The following is a 12214-nucleotide window of genomic DNA, read 5'->3' on the forward strand; positions in this document are numbered from 1 at the left end:
GGACTGTGTAGTCATCCAAGTCACAGCCTCTGAAACTTGTTCACCTGTATGGGGTGGGATACCGTATCGAAGGCCTTCCTGAAGTCTAAGTATACGACATCCACCCCTCCTCCTGTGTCCAGGCGTTTCGTAACCTGGTCATAAAAAGAGACTAGATTGGTCAGGCAGGATCTGCCTGCCATGAACCTGTGCTGGTTTCCCCTCAGCATAATTTGTCCTGCCAGGCTCTCGCATATGTGAGCCTTGATAATTTTTTCAAAGACTTTGCCAAGGATGGAGGTGAGACTGACTGTGATGCTTTTATGCATGTGATGCTTTTCTGGAGCAAAATTCTCCTAGCACTGCATTTTGAAACCTTGCTGGCATCATGCCACTTTCATTAATCAACTGTATGTCCAAGTAATTTCTTCTGCATTTGAGGACAGAAGGAGATTGTAATGAAGAAATGTAATGTAAAGAAACCTCAGGTAAATATTGAAGCAGGTAAAACAAGACTGCTAACCATAACAAGTGCAAGGTGCTGCACCTAGGGAGGAAGAACCAGCAGCATACCTACAGGCTGGGGAACTCCCTTCTTGTCAGTGCAGAGGCAGAAAAGGATCTTGGAATCATTATTGGTGCCAAAATGAACATGGGCCGACAGTGGGGGGACGCGGTCAAGAAGGCCAACCGTACCTTGTCATGCATCCACAGATGCATCTCAAGCAGGTCCAAGGAGGTGATCCTCCCCCTCTATGCAGCACTGGTCAGGCCACAGTTGGAGTACTGCGTCCAGTTCTGGACGCCGCACTTCAGGAGGGATGTGGACAGCATTGAGAGGATTCAGAGGAGGGCCACCTGCATGATCAGGGGGCAGCAGGGCAGGCCCTATGAGGAGAGGCTACGGGACCTGAACCTGTTCAGCCTCCACAAGAGAAGGCTGAGGGGGCATCTAGTGGCCATTTACAAACTAGTCGGGGGGACCAGCAGGCATTGGGGGAGTCCCTGTTCCCCTGAGCACTACCAGGAGTGATTAGAAATAATGGTCACAAGCTGGCAGAGGGTAGATTCAGACTAGATATCAGGAGGTGATACTTCACTGTCAGGGCGGCTAGGATCTGGAACCAAGAGAAGTGGTGCTGGATCCTACCCTGGGGGTCTTTAAGAGGAGGCTGGATGAACACCTTGCTGGGGTCGTTTGACCTCAATGCTCTTTCCTGCCATGGCAGGGGGTCAGACGTGATGATCTGTCAAGGTCCCTTCCGACCCTACAAACTATGAAACTATATTGATAATATGTATGGCTAATTTTCTTAACAATTCAAAAATAGGCAATCTTCCTTTCTTGAGGAGTGACTTTTAGTGACCCAGAATTTTGAGAGGTTTTTTTGGTTGTTGTTTATATAGGGTTTGTTTATAATAAAGCTTCCCTATATATTGAGGTTTTCATCTTCATTCAGCTGGAGAGAAAATCTCCCTGATGCCATACATCACTGCCGGATTATGTTAAAAAAATTCTTTCCTTCCTCGTTTTTGCCTTGAGTATTTTAACTGAAAATTTTTCCAACTATGAAATCTGTTGGTGGGAAATCTCTTACATCATTGGTTAGGTTTCTTGCCTTAGAATAGCATTTATAGAATCTGGCAATATAGGGTATAGCTTATGAAAAGCTCACGTCTCGGAAAGAGTTGGTGTATAAGGTGCTACCTTGGCCAGCCTTCTTAGAATTGTTAACAAAGAATGTATTAATAATCTGTTTTAATATCCAAAAGGGTAGACAACTATGGAGAGATGCTATATGAGCCAAGTTAGAGGCTTTTCCCTTAAATGCACATTGCTTAAAACAGTGGATCCCATTCTCAAGGTTCTGAGCATTCTAATCTCCCAGGAAAAGAAGGGAAGTTATGGCTGCTTAGTATAAGCCCAATATAGGTTTTATCCTGCTAAATAACAGCTTTCTAAGTTTAATTTTCCAAGAGATGTGACAATATGGCAGGACTGACCTTGTCTATTTCCAATCAGCCCCATAACAGTACTTGTTTATAGGTACAAGATGAAGAGAATTTAAATCATAACTCCATAGAGCAGTGGTCTTTTTGTACCAGTTTTATTTGAAGTTATCCTGGGGTCACTTAACAGAACCCTGATAGGCCTCACAGTAATGCCATATATTTTCTTATTCTCAATAGGCCTTCGCTCATTTAAAACATCACTTATTTATGCAAAAAGCTTCAGTGAAATCAATATAACTATTCCTTTTGGTGCTAATGAATGCAAGTAAAAGGATGCAGATCTTCCTCATTAAGACAGAAACAGATCTAACATTATTATTATTTAGTAAGTGAGGTTTGTATGCTTGATATTTCACAAATAGGGGAATTTGAAGCCCTATATATTCTGTGGGAAAATGCTGAAATTCAGCATATGTTGTAAATGATTTGCACCAAAAAATTTGAGTAGGCATAAAGTTGACTCAAACCATTTTTTTGTATTTAGGCCATTAGGCTGTCAGTGACTACTTTGAACTATTGGTGGTATTGTAGATTATATATTAAGTGTTTGAAGGTGGTATATCATTAAGTACTAATTAAATACTAACAATATGGAGGTTTTTTCAGCTCAGACTTAGTCAAGGTTAACATTTTGGCATTTAATAGTTTAGTATTTATATTGTTGGACAAAATGTATTAGAACTAATGACATTAGAACTGTTATTAGAACCAGGTTTCAAAACTTATCTTTGTCCCCATCTAAATGAAAAACTTAAATATATATATATATATATTTTAAGGACTATAGTGCTGGGGATAGATAAGTAGGAAATATAATTAATGTTACCATTTTAGTTCACTATTTTTACTAGTAATAAAATAATGTTTATTTTATTCAGAAAAGAACCTACCAAACTCACAAAGTAAAGGGTATTGCTGCTATTTAGGTGAGTAGAAGTTTTGCTATGGACTTCAATGGGAACAGGGCCAGATAAAATTTGAGGGCTAAATCCTGCTTGCTCTTACAACTAGTTCTATGCACTTCTAGGTAAGCAAGGATTGGCTTGCGTGTATTTGTGTCAGATTAAAATAATAGATATCAGCTACTAACCACTGTTGTTAAACATATTAAATCCATTTGCCAAATATTTAGATTTAGGTTCCTTATCTGGCAGTCTGCATTTCTTTTCAGAGACAGAAACAGAATGAAGAGCCACAAATCAACAAAGATCAGGGCTTATGCACACTGTTTATTAACTATGAGCATGGCAGGATGCTTCCTATGACTTGGAGTGTAGTCCTATGAGTTTGCTTCAGACAAATGTATACTTAACATCATCTGACCCCTTTAACTTTGAACAGTGATTCTCCAATTAAGCTCTTCTGGCCCTAGATTTAAATAGCTGTCCACAGCTGCTGTAAATTGATTTATTCCCTGATGCGGGTCAGGGATGCTGAGCAAACACCAGAGAATGACAGTTTCTAATTTAGGTATCTGTACTAAACTGAATCTATTTTATGCTTTGTTTCCTTTGGTTTGTTTTTGTCTTACCATTAACACAAGTTTTAAAGGCAATCTTAGGTTTACTCTTACAGTTTCTATAATGATATGAAATGGAGAAGGGCGTGCATAAGCACTAATGGGCATTTGCATGCACATATGCACACACACATATTGCTATAGGCCGAGCAACTAGCAACAGCTATTACTATTACTAAGGTTGCCTGACATTGCTTATTTAAGGCTGTGTTTCTAGTTACTTATAACTTGAGCAGTAGTTAAACTTTAACTATTTATCCTGAGGCTTCTGTGCTGGGTGTCTGCTTTTGCCTGTTTCTGTGGTGCATGTGTTTGGGTTTTGTTTGGGGTTTTTTTCATATTAGCTGGTAAAATCATCATTTGTAGCACAAGTTAAAGAGGAAGACTTTGACCTATGTTAAAAATGGCTAGTGATATTTTCATTGAGCATCTCTATCAGACTTTGGAGGAGGCCCTTACAGCTTTTCAAGCATGTACCATTTCTTATCCTCATTCCTTGTGAAAATCTGTCCCAGTTTCATCAAGTCACAAACCTTCAAAAGATTATTTTGCAGGTGTTCAGAAGGGACTTAATAGATTTCAGTCACTCAGTTTCATCAAGAATCATGCTCCCACCTCATGTTGAGCAGAGCTTCCTCTGTTCCTCTGGACACCTGGCAGTGGGGGGAGAGATTCACACCTGTGCTCTCAATTCTTCTTTCCACACTATTGAGCCAGGCAACATACAGAAGTAAGTTTTCTGACAGGAGTGGGACGAGCACAAGAAAAGAACACAGAGGAGAGGTGATTGGGCTATGATCCTAGGTGTGTGCTGGAAGCTAGCAAAATGGAGAGAGGGAAACCTGAGAATGGGTGTTGGGCTGTATTCTGGGATGCTGTACCTGGTTGGATAAGAAGGCTGAAGCCATTGGCGACATGTAGGGGGTGCACATACACCCTCTGAGCATGGTGATGCACCCCCTGCGAAAAGGCACTGCCGACACTGTCAGCAGTGCCTGCGGGTAGTCACTGCTTGCCACCCCACCCCTCGCCAACACTGCTGGTGGTGTCTGTGGGCAGTCCACAATCACTGCTGGCTGCTGCCGCTGCTACCAGCCGTGTTTGAGGGTGGTCGCTGACCACTAGTCAGCGCTTGACACCCCTGTCCCCTGCCCCGGCTGCCAACAGCTCTGCGGCTGCCTGTGGCAGTTCCCCACTTCCCTCCACCACACTCCTGCCACTGACAGCATGATTGCCACCTGCAGGAGCTCACCGTGCCCCCCCAGCCACTGGGGACATGTGGTGTTCATGGCTAAAGCTGAATGGACTAGGGTGGGTAGAGGGGTGAGAAGAGCTGCATGAAGAGCTGAATGTGAGAGACTGAGCTGGTGATAAGTCCTGAAGGATGATACTAAGACTTGCTGGATAAGAAGACTGGGACTGGAATGAGAACGGTGTCAAGTAGATACTGAGACCTGATAGATGAGGAAAATGAGTCTAAGATGGGGAGCCAGGAGTAAGAAAAGGACAGGCAGAAGATAATGAGGCAAAATGGGTAAGAATATGCAAATGAATCTGTGCCCACTCTGGATGCTACCTCTGGAGCTTGGAATGGATCCTGCCATTTCTCTGTGACTGGCAAATACTGGCCATCTCTGCCCCTTTTAGAGCTGGTACCCACCAGCTTTCAGTTTCTCTGTTAACTCAAGTGGCACAGCTGTATTTAGCAAATCTGAAATTTCAGATCCTGGAGACGAATCGTGCGAATGTCAGTATGAAGCTACATGATGGTGTTTGTGATTTTTTTTTTTCAGTTTCTTTTCTTTCAGAACTTAGCAATTGTACACAAAATTACATTAAAACTGGAGATAGGCCTGTTGAAAGTCTCTGGGTTGGGGTCGGACAGGAGAACAGCAAGGGTGATGTTGTCATGAGTGTCTGCTATAGACCACCAGACCAGGAGGATGAGGTGGAAGAGGCCTCAAACAGCTAGTGAAAATTTCCCGGTCACAGGCCCTGGTTCTCATGGGGGACTTCAATCACCCTGACATCTGCTGGGAGGGAAATACAGCAGTGGACAGGCAATCCAGGAAGTTTTTGGAATGTATTAGGGCCAACTTTCTGGTGCCAGTGTTGGAGAGGCCACTAGAGGCAGTGCTCTTTTTGAACTGTTGCTCACAAACCGGGAAGAATTGGTGGGAAAAATAGTAGTGGATAGCAACTTGGGCAGCAGTGACCATGAGATAATTGAGTTCAGGATCCTGAGGAAAAGGAGGAAGAGAGCAGCAAAGTTAGGGCCCTGGACTTGAAAAAACAGATGACTAACCCAGGGAAGAGGAAGATCAGAAAAAATGTGGGTCCTTTACTGAATCGGTGAGGCAACCTAGTGACATATGATGCAGAAAAAGCTGAAGCACTCAATTTCTTTTTTGCCTTAGTCTTCACAGGCAGTGTTAGCTACCAGACTACTGAACCTGGCAGCCCAAGCTGGAGAGGAGGTGAGCAGCAGACAGTGGTGAAAGAACAGGTGAGAGGCTACCATATTTACTTGAATACAAAATAACCCTGAATATAAGATGAACCCTCCCATAATTAGATTCAATATATGGAACTTTTAAAAAATTGTTTTAACTTCCCAGATATAGAATATAGGTATTGGAGGGTTGTATTGAATCCCCACCCCCACCGCTATATCAGGGAAAGCAGTGGCTGGGGGTATCAGGTGGCCCTCTGCCTCCTTTCTTGTCTCCACCTCTGCCACCTGAACTCCCCCCACCCCAGTTCTCCACAGCTTCTGCGTGTCCTCCCTGCTCCCCCAGCCTCTGACCCTTCCCCCTCAACTCCCCAGTCCCTGCCTCTTCTCTTCCCACCACCCTCCTGCCCTTACTGTCAGATGTTGTTCAAGCTGCTCTTCAGCAAGGCTTTTGGTATGATCTCCCACAACATTTTCATAAGCCAGCTAAGGAAATATGGGTTAGATGAATGAACTGTAAGGTGTAAAACTGGCTGGATCATCAGACTCAAAGAACTGTAATCAATGGCTCCATATCTAGTTGGCAGGTGGCATCGAGTGGAGTGCCCCATGGTTCAGTCCTGGGGTTGGTTTTGTTCAACATCTTCATCAACCATCTGGAAGATTGGATGGAACGCACCCTCAGGAATGGTGTCAGGATGACACCAAGCTGGGTGGGGAAATAGATACACTGGAGAGTAGGCCTAGGATTCAGTAAGACCTAGACAAATTGTAGGATTAGACCAAAAGAAATGTAGTGAATTTCAATAAGGACAAGTGCAAAGCCCTGCACTTCGGATGAAACAATCCCATGCACCAGCACAGGCTGGAGACTGACTGACTGAAAAGCAGCTCTGCAGAAAAGGATCTGGAGGTTACAGTGGACAATAAGCTGAATATGAGTCAACAGTGTGCCTTTGTTGCCAAGAAAGCTAATGGCATAGTGGACTGAATTGGTGTAGGACCTTTGCCAGTAGATTGCGGGAAGTGATTATTCCTTTCTATTTGGCACAGGTGAGGCCACCACTAGAATACTGTGTCCAATTTTGGGCCCCCCACTGCAGAAAGGATGTGGACAAATTGGAGAGAGTCCAGTGGAGGGAAACAATAATGGTTAAAGGGTTGGGGAACATGACTTGTGAGGAGAGGCTGAGGGAACTGGGCTTTTGGAGAAAAGAAGACTGGGAGAGGATTTAATAGGAGGCTTTAACTACCTGAGGGGTGGTTTCAAAGAGGATGGAGCTAGATTGTTCTCAGTGCTGGCAAATAACCGAACAAAGAGCAATGGTCTCAAGTTGTGGCAAGGGAAGTTTAAGTTAGACATTGCAAAAAACTTTTGCACTAGGAGGGTAGTAAAACACTGGAATGGGCCACCCAGAGAGGTTGTGGAATCTCCATCCTTGGAGGCTTTTAAGACCTGGTTAGACAAAGCCTTGGCTGGGATGAAATAGCTGGGTATGGTCCTGCTTTGATCAGGAGGTTGGACTAGATAACCTTATGAGGTCCCTTCCAATCCTAATTTTCTATGATTCTAAAATACTAAAATGACAGTAAACTAAAAAATTAGGAAATACAAGAATTATAGTTGACTGGTGACATCTTGACTCCCTTATGTGTATGCATTATATTGAAACTTTAACTTCATGATCTTTAACTTTGTGTAATCATTTTTCCACAGAACCTGTTTCATTCAGCAGCATAAATCTGTTCTGGAGATGAACCGATGATATGTTGCCTATGGGACCCCATGCTCATTTGCTGTAGAAACTGAGAAGTGTGAGATAAATAAGGAGGTGACTGTAGGAAGAGAAGGGACAGTTTAATGGCAGAAAGCAGGCCTGGGTTCTATCTTTTCTTGTACCACAGAATTCTTAGTCGAGTCATAGACTATACCTTTTAACTAATTATTTGCTTCTCATTATCTGGGTGCCTGATCTGAAACCCTTTAGTATGATTTTAAAGAAACGCTGAGCTGTGAACTGACAAAATCTCCAGCAAAAATTAATGGGAGCTGCGTTCATAATATATCTGGCTCCATAAATGCTGAAATCTCTTAAAACTCAAGCCTAGGTTTCTCAATTATCCAAAATTAGTGGTTACTTTTCATTTTAATTCATCCCTGTTTCCATTCCCTACCTATATTATAGGGACAATATCCTATCATCTCAAATTGTATAGTGAAAATAAGTTAATATTTGAAAAGTATTCAAATACAATAGGGATGAAAATCATTAAATAACTCACGAGAAAGTAATTCTGTATCTGAATAATTATGCAGTGAACAAGGGAAGGCAGCACACAATAAAAAGACAAAATACAATATTGAAGAACCATTCGTCAAGTGAGTACCATATATTCTATATATAGGAGTCCAGTATAAAACTTGCACGTGAACATGAAATTAAAACTGTTTCATAAGGCATGTATGCAGAAATTGGGGGGGGGGTTGCAAATTAAGGACATGAGAATAATCTTAATTCTGGCATTTTCTTATTTTTTGAATGTTTGAATTAGCAACCTTGATGTTCTTTAAGTGTCGTTTTTGTTTATGATATGTGCATACATGTGTCTGTGCTTATTTATTGTGTGGCAGTACTGTTTTACCTTCAGCCTCACTGTCTTATCAGTGAAAGGAGAAATAAGAGAAAAACATTCATTTAATATAATTTATTATTTATATTGCTTCAACAGTACTGGGATTTTCAAATTAAGGGAGGCCGTTTACCATCTTCTGAATTTTGTTCCTCTAGCCTCTCTTGAAAATTCCAGCCAAGATCCCAGTCCAGAGGATCCTTGTGTATGCAAAGATTTAGGCATATGCTCAATTTAGAGTTTATAAGTAATCTCATTCTTTTAAAAAAGACCATATTGCATTTAGTAGAAGTATAGAGATCAACCTACATAGAAGACAGTGCAAGACTAAATCCTAAGCAGGAGTGTCATGGACACAGGATGAGAAGGTGTGAACACTTGAGTTCCATAACTGGTGAGGCATGTTTTTGTTTAATGCATTTTGTGAGAGTAGAAAGGAAGCGCTTCAAATTAGTCCTGTAATGAGACAAGATGAAAAAAAAAATATGCCATTACCACTTGTTTTGTATATTGCAAGTTTCCAATATTGATTTCATGATAAATTATTCAAGAATTCAGAAATTTGGGGGAAAGCAAAAATGATGCACGTTGGGTTTTTTGTTGGTGTTGCTGTTGTGTTCCTTTTGGTTGGTTTCCTTCCAGCTTATGCAGTCTGTCTCTCTGGCTGTGTGTTGGTTTCTTTGGAAACGGCGTAGGATGGAGTTTGATTGACTGTGTTGTCAGATGGGCTGTCAGAGTTGTGAGCATTTTGGAATGGTAGACATGAATGTGTGATATAAAAAAATAAATTCTTACCCATATCTTGTTAAACTCTGCAACCTGAAAGAATATGACCAGCTCTGAATACTGGAAAGCTTGCACTTTTGTGAAGTTTATTCATAAAGGATGTGATTTAATTAATGAGACTAGGAAAATATTTTTTTTTTAATGCAAACAAGAATTTTTTAAGTGACTGTTGGAGGTGCTAGTTTCTTTCTATTGTATGCATTCTTAGCTTGTTTTTCCCCCTAACAACACTCATGCTATTGTATCCAAATATAATAGAGTGACAATAAATTGCAGAGCCTCTATATTGAAATCTGAAAGTTCATTTAATTTGTAGCAGCTCTGGATCAGAAACACAAAACAGATTTTTTTCCTGAATTTGTAAAACACATTTAATTGATTCTATGCTTACATTCACACCTCATATATTTATGTGGTGTTCCCCTCTATTGTCTTTGGCAGCACTGTGTTTGGGACTCCTTATCTTGGTCAGAGTTCTGCAAGGCCAGCTGTCTTGAAGCCTGCCATGGCTGATGCTGTTTTGATGTTGATGGTGATGCTGAGGTCGGGGGCAGATTGCTGGCTGGAGGCTAAGGGTGACGTCAGTGCGTACCTTGCTGGGAGAGTTAATCTCCTACTGGAGAGAGAGAGAGAGCATTTAATAATCATCTCACTTGGGGGAGTGGCATGTTGGAATCACATTTTGTAGTTGTCTTCTGTGGTTACAAAACAACTGGTAAATCCTACTACTTTTAATACACATATGTGTCTGTAAAGGTATGTTTTATAAGGATCTATTTTGTTTGTTGTCCATAACCACTTCAGGGAAAATTAATGCTGGAATGGTAGGTATGTATGCTTCTGTATACAGAGCCAGATTTATTTAATAGAACAATTAACAAAATCTATTTCATGCAGTGATAAACTAACTGAAGTAAAAGATTTAAACTTAAGCAAGTGATCTGTGAATTTTTTTTAGATCAAAATATCACATCTGTGCATATCAAAAATAGTGTTGTTAGCTTTTAGGGGCTGAGAGACACAAACTCCCACTGTAGGACAACATACAGGTAAATTATTATCAGTACAATATATCATACAAGTAAAGACAGGTCATTATGTTAGCATTTTTCTGATGGTTTTAACAGAAGGGTTATCTGATCCATCTTGGGAGTCAGTTGCAAGTATTCAGAATTATTAGGACTGTTGGTTATGGAAATGACATTAAGAAAAGGGGGGAAATGTCCATTAAGTTTTGCAGGCTTGTTTGTGAGTCTGTGTGATACTCTTTGCAAGCTGCCAACTGAAATGCTGGTAAACTACCTCTTTTAAGAAATGCTTCTGCCTCATTTTAGTAGTTTTCTCATTTTGGGTCTCAGCTTTGGGGTGACTCACTTGGGATCAAATATTGAACCATGGGCCCTCAGCACCTCTGCAAAGAAGGCACAGTATTTCTCAAACTCGGCAGGTAAAATTCAGACCATTTTTTGAAAAGGCTGGCCTTATCTCAGGCATGACATGCTAATACGGTGTTGGATAGCAAGCTGAAATGCCCAGCTCATCCCTGCTTTGAATTCCTTTAACTGGTGAGGTTATTTAATTGCTAGTCTTGAACCACAGCAACAGCCAGCATTCATTTTAGAGGAGGTAAATGACACTCACGCTGATGGATTTAGATCAAATAGGAGGGCGTAATCTGGGTTATGAACTGCTAGCCTTGTCTACACACTCCCTCCCCCCGCTGTTCCAGTAGTCATGATGATTTGGTGACAGGAGAGACATTAATAACCCTGATGAAGACTACAGGCTCTTTCAGAGGCTTTAATAATCCCATCCACCAACTCCACATCACTTCTCCCTACCCCCCACCCTTCTCCATATGTCCACCTTCAGGCCACTTCAAACCATAAATGAAAAGCAGCTGGGCAAGGGCAGATCACACACCTCAACATGGGGGGGCGGGGGGATCAGAAATCAGGAGAGCTGAAACCTGATACCTAACATGCAAAACAGTTGAGCTTGGTGTCTCCTAAAACGAAATAGGAAGCGCTTATATGGGGGTTAGGCTAATCTGATTGTGTTTTATTACCAGGCTGCCCTTGGCTGCAGCCCTAGAGGTGTAGATGCCTGTGGGCACAGTAATGAAGATTAGACTCTCTCTCTCTCTTTTCCCTTTTTTCCCTTCCCCCACCCCATGCCAAAGAAGAGGAAGGGGTCTAGGAAGTTCTGAGGGGAGAGCAGATTTGGGGAGGCTCTGATGTCGAATACAGACTTGGCAACTTCACAGCCGCTTCAAAAGGCAGTGTTAAATGCGACACCCGAAGGGAATCGGAGCAGCAGCAAGTCCCAGCTACCTACTCCTCCCCGCCCCCCACCACACCCGCTTCCCATGGAAACTTGTGAGGGAGGAGGGCTCCTAAAGTCTCACCTTGGTTTGAAACAGTTTGCTCTAACAGGCTTTAGATCAAGAGCGGAATTCCTCCAGGGTGGCCGCGGGCCGGGCGAGAGCTTTGTCCCTCCGCCGGCTCGCAGCGCTGCCCCAGGGTGCTCGGCGGCGGCTTTGCGCGCTGATCCGGTGCTGGCTTAGAAAAAAAGAAAAACCAAACAAAACAACCCCCCTCAAACCCAGCAGCAGCCGCCAGCCGGGGCAGGACAAGCCGGGGGCTGCCGCAGCTTCCCCCGAAACTTTGCAGAGGGGAGCTTAACCCTTGGAGCGGCTCCGCGCGAAGGCAGGAGAGCCCGGCCGGCCGCGGCGTTGTTTTCTCATTGAGTGATTTTTTCCCCCCTCCCCCTATATTTTATCCCCCCCCCTCCCCCAGCCTTCTTCGCTTTCATTTTCCGCGCGACTCGGGCGG

General features: G+C 42.6%; 1 long non-coding RNA gene across 3 annotated transcripts; it reads right to left on the reverse strand.

The window, feature by feature from the left end:
• Positions 1-8689: 8689 nt before the first annotated feature.
• Positions 8690-12132, reverse strand: LOC106722030. 3 transcript variants are annotated; one of them, XR_003093341.1, is made up of 3 exons: positions 11788-12132; positions 9780-9996; positions 8690-9050 (listed from the first exon to the last, which is right to left on the reverse strand). It is a non-coding gene; the product is annotated as an uncharacterized LOC106722030 (long non-coding RNA). The 3 variants fall into 3 exon arrangements; XR_003093340.1 differs by having other exon boundaries at positions 9772-9996; XR_001357794.2 differs by lacking the exon at positions 8690-9050 and having other exon boundaries at positions 9663-9996.
• Between the last annotated feature and the right edge of the window lie 82 nt (positions 12133-12214).

Source organism: Alligator sinensis, unplaced genomic scaffold, assembly GCF_000455745.1.
Source record: "Alligator sinensis unplaced genomic scaffold, ASM45574v1 scaffold49_1, whole genome shotgun sequence".
Taxonomy (NCBI): Eukaryota; Metazoa; Chordata; order Crocodylia; family Alligatoridae; genus Alligator; species Alligator sinensis.